Source organism: Rana temporaria, chromosome 12 (genome assembly GCF_905171775.1).
Source record: "Rana temporaria chromosome 12, aRanTem1.1, whole genome shotgun sequence".
NCBI classification, from domain to species: domain Eukaryota; kingdom Metazoa; phylum Chordata; class Amphibia; order Anura; family Ranidae; genus Rana; species Rana temporaria.
The window spans coordinates 94,480,572-94,493,852 of record NC_053500.1 but is presented as its reverse complement, the minus strand read 5'-3'; positions in this window follow the sequence as shown (position 1 = coordinate 94,493,852).

The following is a 13,281-nucleotide window of genomic DNA, read 5'->3' as shown; positions in this document are numbered from 1 at the left end:
TCGTGTATGGGATTGTACTGTGTTTTTTATTTTGTTTGTTTATTTTTTGTGGTTGAACTGGATGGACTTGTGTCTTTTTTCAGCCTGACTAACTATGTAACTATGTAACTATGTAACTTACAAAACACCACACACATAACTGCAGCGTTCGCAGAGACAGGCCTGATCCCTGCGATCACTAACAGTTTTTTTTTAAGAGTTTTCTACATTTGCTGACAGATCAGGTGCTTTGTTACCTGTGAATACTTACTAGTGTACCACAAAATTTAGAGCCAAAAATGGCAAAGCGAATGTACACTAGTAAAGAGTTTCTGAGCATGACAGATAGTGAAGAGGAGGTCACGCATCTGTCAGATTCTGACTCAGAATACATCCCTGTAGAAGACAGCGGCTCTATGTCAGATAGCTCTGTCGATGAAAGGTGAGGTCCCTGCTAAAGGTAGGCATACCCAACTCCATTCTGATGTTGTTGAGGCGCAAGAACCGCAGGACCCTCGTATAAAGCAGAGAGCCAGTACTAGCGCTGCTATTCCTTCTGGTGAACTGGCAAGCACCAGCAGCCTAGTACACCCTGGTCATTCATCCAGCACTGCAGTATCACGTGGTGACGTGGCGAGTCCCATAAGTGCGAGGTGGCAAGCACAAGTAGTGTCCCGCTGCCATTAAGAAGAAGACAAAGACAGGCCCATCGTGCCCATAGTGCCTGTAACAGGAGTGACTTTTGGGCACAGATTGAGCCAGGAGATGGGGGACACATGTTGGATTGTTTTGGCGTGGACAGTGATCTACAGTATATTCCTTAATGCCTGCAAAGAATATTCTATGACTCATCTCTCTGTGAAGACTGTTAACATGTTAAATAAGGCTGGCTCTTGAAAGGCCTTTAATTGTGTGATAACACTGTTTAAAGCCTATTGATGCTCAGAGGTGTGAATAGGTGTCAAGCTGTATGCAGAGACAGAACGTCTGCCTAGGGATGTGGATTGAGAAGAGATCATTGTGTGATGGTGTTTTGTTTGAGTTACAGTGCCCTTCCTGCAGAATTCGCCTATCCTGATTGGGTACCCACCACTTCTGCAAAACCCGTACTTTCCACATTCACTGGCCAACCCGGTATTCAGGTGGAAACAGCTGATTTTACGTCACTTGATTTTTATTCGCTGTTTTTCACAGAAGATTTTCGCATGAAAAAAAGATTATAATGTCAATTACAAGGACCATCAACATACTGGTATGTTGCTGGACTTTGAATGGTTATACCAGAATGATGCCTGCGGGTAGGGATGAGCTTTGTGTTCGACTCGAACGTATGTTCGACTCGAACATCGTCTGTTCGCACGTTCGTCGAATTTCGAACAAAACGGGTCGTTTGTGCCAAATTCGAGTGACGCGCGTCCGCCCATAATTCATTGTGGCGTTGCGCGCTGATGATTGGTCAAGCATGCACCATGACCCTGCATGCTTGGCCAATCACAAGGCGCAAAAAACGAAGAACAATAATTGGCCAAAGCCAGGGTGGCTTTGTCCAATTATGGCTCGGGGGGTTTAGTACACGCCCCACACTATATAAGGCTGCTTGCAAGGCGGCCTCGTGTAGTGTGTTCTGGCTTTGTTAAAGACAAGTCAGACAGACAGTCAGTTAGAGAGAGAGAGAGAGAGAGAGATAGATAGAGACACAGGGCCAGATCCACAAAAGGGATACGCAGGCGTATCTGCTGATACGCCGTCGTATCCCTGTTTCTATCTATGCGGCTGATTCATAGAATCAGTTACGCATAGATATCCCTAAGATCCGACATGTGTAATTGTTTTACACTGTCGGATCTTAGGATGCAGTACCGCGGCCGCCGCTGGGGGGAGTTTGTGTCGTAAACCAGCGTCGGGTATGCAAATTAGGAGTTACGGCGATCCACGGCGGTTTTTCGCGTTTGCTACGTCGCCGCTAGTATAGTTTCCCGTCACAAATTTACACTTTTTTTTGCTGCCCTAACTTTAGTCAGCAAGTGTATTGCTGTCTAAAGTATGGCCGTCGTTCCCGCCTCGAAATTTAAAAATCAACGTCGTTTGCGTAAGCCATCCGGGATAACGGTATTACGCTACGCGCGTCGCCGTTCTAAAAAATGACGTCACGGCGTGCAAAGCACGGCGGGAGTTCGGAAACAGAGCATGCACAGTACGTCCGGCGTGGGAGCGCGCCTAATTTAAATGGGACTCGCCCCATTTGAATTGGCCCGCCCTGCGCCGGCCGGATTTAGGATACACCGCCGCAAATTTCCAGGTAAGTGCTTTGTGGATCGGGCACTAACTTGGAAAAATTGCGGCGGTGTAACTTAAATCCGAAAAGTTAAGTTGCGCCCGGGCTTCGTGGATCTGGCCCACAGTGTCTTTTCTACCAGATAAATAGATAGATAGATAGATAGATAGATAGATAGATAGATAGATAGATAGATAGATAGATAGAGCAGGAAGGCTAGTCAGTATAGTTAAATTTGCAGTGTGTAGAGGATATATACACATCGGGCCAGATTCACAAAGCACTTGCGCCGACTTAACTCGAAATGCGCGGCGTAATTGAAAGATGCGCCGCACGTATTTTTGCGCCTGATCCTCAAAACGAGTTACGCCTGAAATTCATTTTTTTCCGTCCTACCTAAAAAAATTACACCGGCACTTCTTCGAGCGCAAAATACGCTAGACACACCGCTGTTTTGATAGGCAAAGATGCAAATGAGGGAGATAAGGCGATCCACAAAATTAAGTGTGTGCGGCGTAGATTACGCCCTGTGCGCTTCTGTTAGTTTCATGGTGTAAAATTACACTTTATAAAAGCAGCCCTAACTTTACACCTGCCGTGTAAATGTCAGCTAAAGCAACACCATTAGGGAAGAGCTGAGCACACACACTTGCAGGACAACAATCTGTATGCCAACATGCCAGGGGCATCCATGCGCATAGCTAGACTAGTGACTTTAGTAACCGAGGGTACCCCCTCTTCTGAGGGAACAGCAGTCAGGAGACGCCTCGCAGAATGCATCTTTGCACAGTAAACACACACATTAATCATGGCACAATGAGAATGCATGAATGCACACCCACTGTGGTCCCTAGCACAGACACATCACATGCACATCTAATTGGATTAGATCCAAGTACCCCCCAATGGTACTTGGGAGCAGTAACGCCACGGCTCCAATTATGTCACTGTGCATTCATACACCTTTCACACGGTCTTGCGTACATCTGGATGGCGGGTCCCCCAGTCAAGCTAGGCTCAGGCTTCCGGCCAAACAGTGGAGTTCACTCTCTCCACCGTTTTGCGCAGGAGAGAAAGCTGGTCCAGAGAGAGAGAAAAAGCGCCACTCCCCGCCCTTAAGTAACCTCCAATGGCCTGAGCGAAAACGTCACATCCTTCTAGGTGGCAAAGCATTGCGGGAAATGTAGTCCTTTTCTCCGAAGAGTCTATGTAGTCTGTGTCTCCTGCTACTAGTAGCCCCGCAATGCATAACTTCCTGACAATTGTTCAACTTATGTACAATCTTGAATACAAGTCCAGCGGGGATGACCTGTCTTTAAACTCTAACAGGGGAAGGCCCGCTACACCTCCATTGGCTGCCCATAAAGGACAGAGTCACTTTCAAGGCCTTATGCATAACGCACAAATGTGTACACGGAAGCGTGCCCCTATATTTAAGTGAGAAAATAAAACAACAAAACCCAAATCGAGTTCATAGATGAACTAACCAAAGATTATTACAAATTCCCAAAGCCCGATTTAAGATCAAAGGAGAACGTTGTTTTTCAGTTCAAGGACCTCGACTATGGAACGCTTTACCAACTAATATCCGAATGGAAATTGATCACCTGGCCTTCAGAAAAAAACTAAAGACCCATCTATTCTGAGGGTTAAACTGAAGGAAAATGGATGCCAAGCGCCTTGAGGCGATTCAGTTCGCATTTGTAGCGCTATATAAGTAATTCACTCACTCACTATCACACAAGCCGGTCTAGGGGGGCGGGACCGTGTTACAGCATTATCGCCGAACACAGATCCAGGCAGACCAGCCAGCTCAATGATGATACACAGCCAGGAGATGTCATGCCCGTCGTACAGCCCGCCCGAGGTGTTTAATAGGAGGATCGCATATAGGCTGCATATAGAGGAAACTAGCTTTCTATATTCCACCATACAGCCGCTGAATGCTTGCAGGAGGGAGAGGAGGATAATCAAGCATTCAGCGCCTGTATGGAGGAATATAGACAGCTCAATTCCTCTATATGCAGCCCCCTGTCTCTCCTCCTATCAGGTTCTCCTTGAAGCTTCCCCCCCAGTGTTCTCCTCTACCACACTCCCCAGCCCCCCCCACTGTTCTCTCTACCCCCGTTATTTTTGCCCCCCCTGATCTCCCCATCCGTCTCCAGCCACTATCGCAGTGGTGTTCTTCCCCCCCTCCCAGTGCTCTACACCCCTGTTCTCCCCCCCAGTGCTCTCCACCCCTGTTCTCCCCCCAGTGCTCTCCACCCCTGTTCTCCACCCCTGTACCCCCCCAGTGCTCTCCACCCCTGTTCTCTCCCCCCCCCACCCCCCAGTGCTCTCCACCCTTGTCCCCCCCAGTGCTCCCCATCCCTGTTCTTTCTGGCCCCCCGGTGCTCTCAAGCTCCACCCATCACTCTCCAGCCCCCCAGTGCTTTCAATCCTTGTTCTTTTTGACTCCCCCTCCAGTGCTCTCAAGCTCCCCCCCCAGCACTCCAACTTCCCAGCTGCTTACCCCAGATCCCGCTGGAACCTGCCCTGTGACTACCAGGGCGCAAGCCCGCCGAGCTGGACAGACGCACTCCGAGGAACCACAGGTAGGAACCGAAACCCCCGTAGTATGCCCTGACCCTATCCCCTTCTGGGGCACTCCACAAGACTTTGGCCAAGCCCAGCAGTCAGATCCCACCTTAGCAGGTTACAGAAAGGCCGTAGGTACCCCTAAGGAAGGTAATGCTCAAGAGAACTTCCACTGGGACAAGGGACTGCTATATAGGGTCACAGGGGGAGTGGGAAGTGGGGCAGCCCAAGTTATAAAAAGGCAGCTAGTTGTACCCCACAAATACAGAGCAGAGCTTCTATAGCTCAGCCATGATATCCTGCTAGCCAGACATCTGGGTATCAAGAAAACGAAGGACCGCCTTACCCAGACGTTCTTCTTGCCAGGGATATCAAAAGACTTGCAGACGTACTGCAGGACATGTGACGTTTGTCAAAGGATAGGGAAACGGGGGGACCACCCCAAGGCCAAGTTACGATCCCTACCTATAATAGAGGAACCATTCTACAGGGTGGCAGTAGACCTGATAGGGCCCCTTAACAAACCCAGCGCCTTCGGAAGGCGCTACATCCTCTCGGTGGTGGACTATGCTACCAGGTACCCTGAGGCTTTGGCGCTCTCCAACATTGAGGCGGAGACGGTAGCAGAGGCTCTAGTCAGGATCTTTTCTCGAGTAGGATTCCCCCGGGAAATACTCTCAGACCTGGGAACCCAGTTCACAGCAACTGTCACTCAACAGTTATGGCAGAGCTGCGGGGTGAAACTGTTATTTAGCTCCCCCTACCACCCCCAGACCAACGGCCTCTGTGAATTATTCAACGGCACGCTTAAGCAGATGCTCACAGCGTTCACAGAGTCCTACGGTCAATGGGAGAAATGTCTACCCCATCTCCTGTTTGCCTACCAGGAAGTGCCCCAGGTGTCGACCGGGTTCTCCCCCTTCGAACTCCTATACGGGAGAAAAGTCCGGGGACCCCTGGACCTCATACGGGAGCACTGGGAGGGCAACACAGGAGAGGAAGGGATCCCGGTTTTGCCGTACGTGCTGGAGTTTCGGGACTGCCTGCGGGCACTGACCGAATCAGTTCGGGAGAGCCTACAGGCGGCCCAGAAACGACAGAAACAATGGTATGACCGGGGAGCACGAGATAGGAACCTGGAAGTAGGGCAAAAAGTATTAGCCCTCAGTCCATCCAAAAAGGACAAGCTACAGGCAGCGTGGCAGGGGCTATTTAAAGTGCTGGAACAGATAAGCGACACCACCTATATTGTGGCCAAATGTTCGGATGAAAGGATCAGACGAGCCTTTCATGTGAACATGTTGAAACGTACTTCAAGCACTCCGAGGACGTGGCCGCTATCTGTGCCCCGTCCACTGACGATAGTGAAGGACTCCCCTTACCCGACCTGCTGGCAGCTAACCAAGGTACCCTAGAGCAAGTTGGTTTGGGGGGAGAAACTAAAGCTCACACAGCAGACAGACGCAAAACAACTGCTGCAGGAACACGATGGGCTGTTCTCGGTCCTACCCGGGTACACCTCCGCCGCAGTAGCCATACCGTATCCCGGGCAGCAGTACGGACCAGCATGTGGAAAGAAATACAAGAAATGTTGGAGTTAGGAGTTAAGGCTTCCCAAAGTCCCTGGGCGTCCCCGGTGGTTTTAGTATCAAAGCGAGATGGTACGACTCGTTTCTGTATTGATTGCCGGAAACTGAACGACCGAACTACTCACTGACCACAACCCCCTCATCTGGCTCAACCGAGTCTCTGGAGACAATCCCCGGTCGCTGCGCTGGAGCCTAGCGTTGCAGCCCTACAATTTTACACTGCAATACCGCCCAGGCAAGCAGAACGGCAATGCGGATGGGCTTTCCCGCCAAACCAACTTGGAAGTATAATTTTGTTACCCGGACATCCCCTAGCCAACCCGGCAGGGTCTAGGTGGGTATGCCGACCCATGGAACTAAGGGAGAGTATAGTTGTTAAGACCTGCAGTGGTTATGGTACTGCGGCCTTCTTCCCATCCCTCAATCGCCAAGCATAAGTGATTATCGCTACAATAGGAGGTAGAGGGATAGTGGAGATGAATGCAGTTTCCAGGATGATTCTTCCCAATGGTTAGAATATTCCCCCAAACATGAGCCAAGACTTCATGAAGTGTGTACCAGGCATAGAACATCTTTATTGAGAAGACAGGCTCTTATATACACCAAAAAGAATACTTGCAGTAATCAAATGGACAATGACACACTCCACCCACAACAGCATACACTGGTTTACTAACGAGCCCCCCACATCTTTTAGTCGACAGACATTCTGTCTCAGAGATAATCTACATTAGCTAATTACTAATCATTTACCCAGACAAGGTGACTCCCAGATAAGCTCTTCTCACCTGCTATACAATACACATTTATCATCAATAGAAATTCACACAATACAGTGTCAATTAACATCACACAATGAAAGGTTCTTGAGAGCCAGACTAAGGTTCATTTACATGACAGTAGCAGATGACATTACCACAGCAAGCTTTTATAGTACACCCGCCCTCTCTCTGCCTGGGAGATATTGAGATCAGTTAAGGAATAAACCAATTATCTCCAGGCAGAGAGCACACAATTTTCCCAAAAGTTGGAACACCCCTTTCCACACAAGGTATCCCTACAATTACATATCCCCTGATAGCCCCGATCTGGGGGACCAACATATCCAAATTTCACCCAGATTGATCCAGGGGTTCTTAAAAACAAACTGAACCTATGAGAAAATACTGAATAAAGTCTATTTTCTTCACACCCCCTTAGTGCTCTCCAGCCTCCCGTGCTCTCCACCCATGTTATTTTTTACTCCCCCCAGTGCTCTCAAGCCCCCCAGCGCTCTCCGCTCCCCACCCCTGTGATCTCCACTCCCCCTGCTCTTTGCCCCCACCCATGTGCTCTCCAACCCCGCCAGTGCTCTCCGCACTTCCTTCTCTCCAGCTCCCACCCAGTGCTCTCACTTCCCCAGGATCAGAGGACAGGCTGACTGGGGGCAGAAAATGAGGATGGCTGAAGGTGCAGGTGGCCAGGGACCACTCCTTCTCACAACAAACAGATCCTCTGGAAGGAGCACGGTCCCCATCCAAAACGAGAACAGACCCTGCATGCTGATGGCGATCATGGATATCCTGCTGGCATGGAAGGTACCGTACCAAGCAACAACACACCTTCCCACAGACAGGGACTGCAGACTGGGACATGGGGCACAGGAGGGGATGCAATGATGGGCACAGTGAGGCTGCATTTGATGGGCACGGATGAGGCTGTATTTGATGGGCACGGATGAGGCTGCATTGAGCTCTTGTATCATGTCTGCAGCCTCTGACCATCTCCTGTATCATGTCTGCAGTCTCTGAGGGAGTCTAGAGAGGAGTCAAGAGTGGGAGCACTTCCGGGATGGGGGTCATGGGAGTCAGATGACTGTGGAGAGGAGACTATAGGATAAAACTAGAGCCACCAAGCTGGAGCCGACTGACTGAGCCCTGCATGGTGCACCTGAGAGGAGGTCGGTGACAGCACAGCTAGGTCAGTCTGAGGGGGGGTCACTGATGTAAGGGGGAAGTGAATACGATAATGTAAGGGGGCACTGATATAAAGGTTTCCCCCTTACATCAGTAACCCACTACCCTTACCGTATTCTTTCTGTGGAAGGTGGTCCCCCCACATTCTGAGTTCCTGGGGTCCCCCTTGACGATTGACCACTTTTACCTGGAATTTGCGTTAATAGATATAAAGTCCTATGTGCTTTCATATCGGTCTTATCTATATATAATACACTCTTCAAATGTGTGTTAAAATGTATGGTTTTCCCTTTCATGAACAAGAAAATTACGCTATGCTGTTATGCTGGTATAACAATGCTGTGGGGCTGGTATAAAAAAATTCCAGGGCTGGTTTTTATTCCCAGTCCGGCATTGGTGCTTGCCCCTTGTGGTCCCAAACTCATCTAGCCCACCTAAAATGTGTTCTAAAGTTTGTTTTCACATATATTAAATTTTTTTTTTTTGTGGTCCCAAACTCATCTAGCCCCCCCCCCCTTCCCCCCCAAATGTGTTCTAAAGTTTATTTTCACATACATTTTATTCTTATTTATTTTTTGTAGTCCCAACTCATCTAGCCCCCCCCCCCCCTAAAATGTGTTCTAAAGTTTATTTTCACATACATTTAATTTTTTTATGGTCCCAAACTCATCTAGCCCCCCCCCCCTAAATTTTTTGCAATGGGCCATCAGAGGGGGTGAGAAATGTGATAATTGGGCCTTATATTTTTGTATTTAAATGCTCCTTAACCACTTAACCCCCGGACCATATTGCTGGTCAAAGACCAGAGCACTTTTTGCGATTCGGCACTGTGTCGCTTTAACTGACAATTGCGTGGTCGTGCGACGTGCCTTCCAAACAAAATGTACGTCCTTTTTTTCCCACAAATAGAGCTTTCTTTTGGTGGTATTTGATCACCTCTGCGGTTTTTATTTTTTGCGCTATAAACAAAAAAAGAGCGACAATTTTGAAAAAAAAACACAGTGGGCCAGATTCAGAGAGATCGGTGCATCTTTAGATAGGCGTAGCGCATCTCATATGTGCTACGCCATCGTAACATTGAGAGGCAAGTACTGTATTCACAAAGCACTTGCTCCCGTATGTGCGCTGGCGTAACGTAAATGGGCCGGCGTAAGCCCACATAATTCAAAGTAGGCAGGTAGTGGGCGCGTTGTATTAAAATGAATCATGACCCCATGTAAATGAAGCGCCGAACGAACGGCGCATGCGCGCGCATGCTCAGAATCACGTCGAATTTACTCCCTAACATACGCCGGCTCAATGTCTATGACGTGAACGTAACCTACGCCCAGCCCCATTCACGTACGACTTACGTAAACGACGTAAAATACGACGGCTGTTCCGTCGTCCATACCTTAGCGTTTGCTGCACCTCATATAGCAGGGGTAACTTTACGCCGGATGTACGCCTTACGTAAACGGCGTAGCTTACTGCGATGGCCGCAAGTACGTTCGTGAATCGGCGTATCTAGCTCATTTACATATTCGACGCGTAAATCAACGGAAGAGCCCCTAGCGGCCAGCGTAAATATGCACCCAAGATATGACGGCGTAGGAGACTTAAGTCGGCCGTATTAAGCCAAAATTCAGGCGTATCTTGTTTCCTGAATACGGCGCATAGATACGACGGTGCATCCTAGAACTTACGTGGCGTATCAATAGATACGTCGGCGTAAGCTGACTGTGAATCTGCCCCAATATTTTTTACTTTTTGCTATAATATATATCCAATTTTAAAAAAAAAATAACTTTTTTTTTCACAGTTTAGGCCGATACGTATTCTACATATTTTTGGTAAAAAAAAAAAAAAAAATTGCAATAAGCGTATAGTGATTGGTTTGCGCAAAAGTTATAGTGGCTACAAAATAGGAGATAGAATTCTGACATTATTTTTTTATTATTTTTTTTTTTACTAGTAATACGGCGATCTGCGAATTTTGTCAGAACTGCGATATTGCGGCGGACACATCGGACACTTTTGACACATTTTTGGGACCATTCACATTAATACAGCGAACAGTGCTATAAAAATGCATTGATTACTGTATAAATGTGACTGGCAGGGAAGGGGGTTAACACTAGGGGGCGAGGAAGGGGTTAAATGTGTATCCTGGGAGGGATTCTTACTGTGGGAGGGGACTGACTGGGGGAGGTGACCGATGCTGTGTCCCTATGTACAAGGGACACAGCATCTGTTTCCTCTCCCTGACAGGACGTGGAGCCCTGTGTTTACACACAGAGCTCCACGTCCCTGCTCTGTCATTGCCGATCGCGGGTACCTGGCAGACATCGCGGCCGCCAGGCACGTGCATCAGCATCTCGGGGACACGCCTCCCAGATTTATAGAGCCTCCCGGATTTATAGAGCCACCTGGAGGCCGTCTTTTGACTATATCCCGGTCTAAAGTAGTTAATATGTTTAAAAAAAAAAAGTTTGATCAAAAAGTGTTTTCCATATCAATAGACAGTAGTGGCACAAAAAGTTGGGGAGAAAAGAATGAAAACTGCTGGGGTCAGAATGATTGTCTTTTCTATTTATTTTCATTCAATTTGCAACAGTTATGAGCTGAAAATTGTGTGTGATTGATGAATCTAAAACTCAAACTATGTCCCTTTTTTATACACAGGATGACAGCCAGGACGAGGGTTTGGAAAATGTCAGGCAGGAGGAGGCCGGGGTGAGTGGCAGAGAGAAGGCGGCAGGGGTGAGTGGCAGAGAGGAGGTGGCAGGGCCAAGTAGCCGAACAAGGTGCCTCTCATCCGCCTTCCACCAAGAAGGGCCAGGAGGGGTAGGAGTGTGAGCGAGGCAGCACTGGCCCTGAATAAAGAGGCACGGGCCACCCTCCAACAACCAACCACCCCTGAAGAGGGCTATGCCACACTAGTTAGAGGCAAAATGAGCCAGATGGCGATGGGCCAACGCCTCCTATTCAAGCCCCTGCTCATTAGCCTCTTAAATAAGGGGGTGATGGGGACACTTACAGAATCCACTGTAATTTGTAACCACGACCATCCTCCTACACCTTCTTCTTCACAACCTCCTCCACCTTCACCTCCTCCACCTTCTTCTCCTCCACCTCCTTCTCCTCCACCACCTCCTGACATGAGTACACCTCCAGAGGCAATGCAGCATCAATCATGGCAAGCCAGGAGGTGCCAGAAGGTGGAGCAGGAGGGGACTATTTGCAGATGATCACCTTTTTTGCATAGAACAGTAAATATGAGATAAGCAGTTTGTTATGATAAGACCTTTGATCATTATCAGGGATCCTCAGAAGGGCCAGCTCTGGTAACATGGGGATTGACAATTCTAATTTAGCATTAATCAGATCAAACACCTCCCGCCAGAAGACCTGCATCTTGGGGCATTCCCGGAGCATGTGAAGAAGAGTACCTACCTGGAGCCTGGTAGGAGCCTGACTGGCATGTAATAGACCCTGTGTAGCAGTTTTACTTGCACTAACTTGTCTCTTGACGAGATAACCAGCTTGGGGCATTGCTCCAGAGAGTTTTCCCAATCCTCCCTGTCCAGGTATATCCACCTTCCAGAGAGCCCAGAGTTTCTCAAGTTTAGGGGAATCAGTCCTAAGCAGGGTCCCATATAGTACAGAGATCCGAAGATCCTGAAGATCCTCCTGTGATAGAACCATCTCAACAGGGGCTAGTTGGAGTAGGGACCTAGAAGGGAACTGAGCCCTGGCAGCATGTCGGAGCTGGAGGTATCTAAAAAACATCCATCCTGGTAAGTGAAATGCTCAGCGAAGCTGAGCATATGTTGACAGCGTTCCATCCGGCATTATGTCCCGCAGAGTTTTAATACCGAACCTGCCCCACACTTGGGGTTCAGGAACAGATTTAAAGTGGGCCAGATTAGGATTCCCCCAGATAGGTTGCACCGGGGGGCAATGTGCCTCCTGAAAGAAGTGGCTCCTAGCTGCCACCCAGACCCGAAGCGTAGTCTTAGTAGGGATCGGCACTGTCTTGTATGCCCTAGCCCCCTATAAGCTAAGTCCTGTAAATCCAGTAGCCAGCCCAGAGAGGCTGCCTCTAGACAAACAGCTGCATTAGTGCGGGCCCCCCCCAAACCACCAGTATGCAGTTACCAAAACAGCAGCCCAATAAAAAACTTGAAGGTTGGACAACGCGAGGCCCCCAACTGTGTAGGGAGATGAAGTGTAGACCTAGCCAACCGTGGAGCGGCTCCATTCCAGATAAATGTACTAATGTACTAATCCACCTCTCTGAAAAAAGAAGGCTGGGACCTAGACCGGCTATTTAGAAACATAACCATTTTTAAGACGTTGATGCGTCCAAGGAGATTCAAAGGGAGCCCCGACCACGCCGAACACCTCTCCTTAAGGAGAGATAACAGAGGGAGGAGATTGCGGGCATAGTACTGTGTTGTGTCCCTCATCACCAACACCCCTAGATATTTAAATTCAGATACCCAACGTAAAAGGAGAGGGGCTGGCAAGTGCAGAAGCCTGGTCGCTCAGCGGAAAAATTATTGACTTAGAATTGGTCCAACGCCCGAATACATTCCAAAGATCAAATGTTTCCAGGGCAGCCAAGAGCAAGGGCCCCGCATCATTCAGGTACAACAGGGCATCATCGGCATACAGGGATATCAGTCTCCCAACCAGTAACCCACGGATCACTCGGGACTCCCTGACCGAAATCGCCAAGGGTTCAAAGAGACATTCCCAAATGTGCAGCAGGGAGAAATTCCCAGAGCATTAGAGACAGCCACAGTCCAGCAAACAGACAAACCAACCCAGCAAAGAGACTGCCCAGTCCAGCAAAGAGACCACCCAGCTTAGTCCAGCAAAGAGACTGCCCAGCAAAGAGGCGCAAGGGCACCGTGGTCAG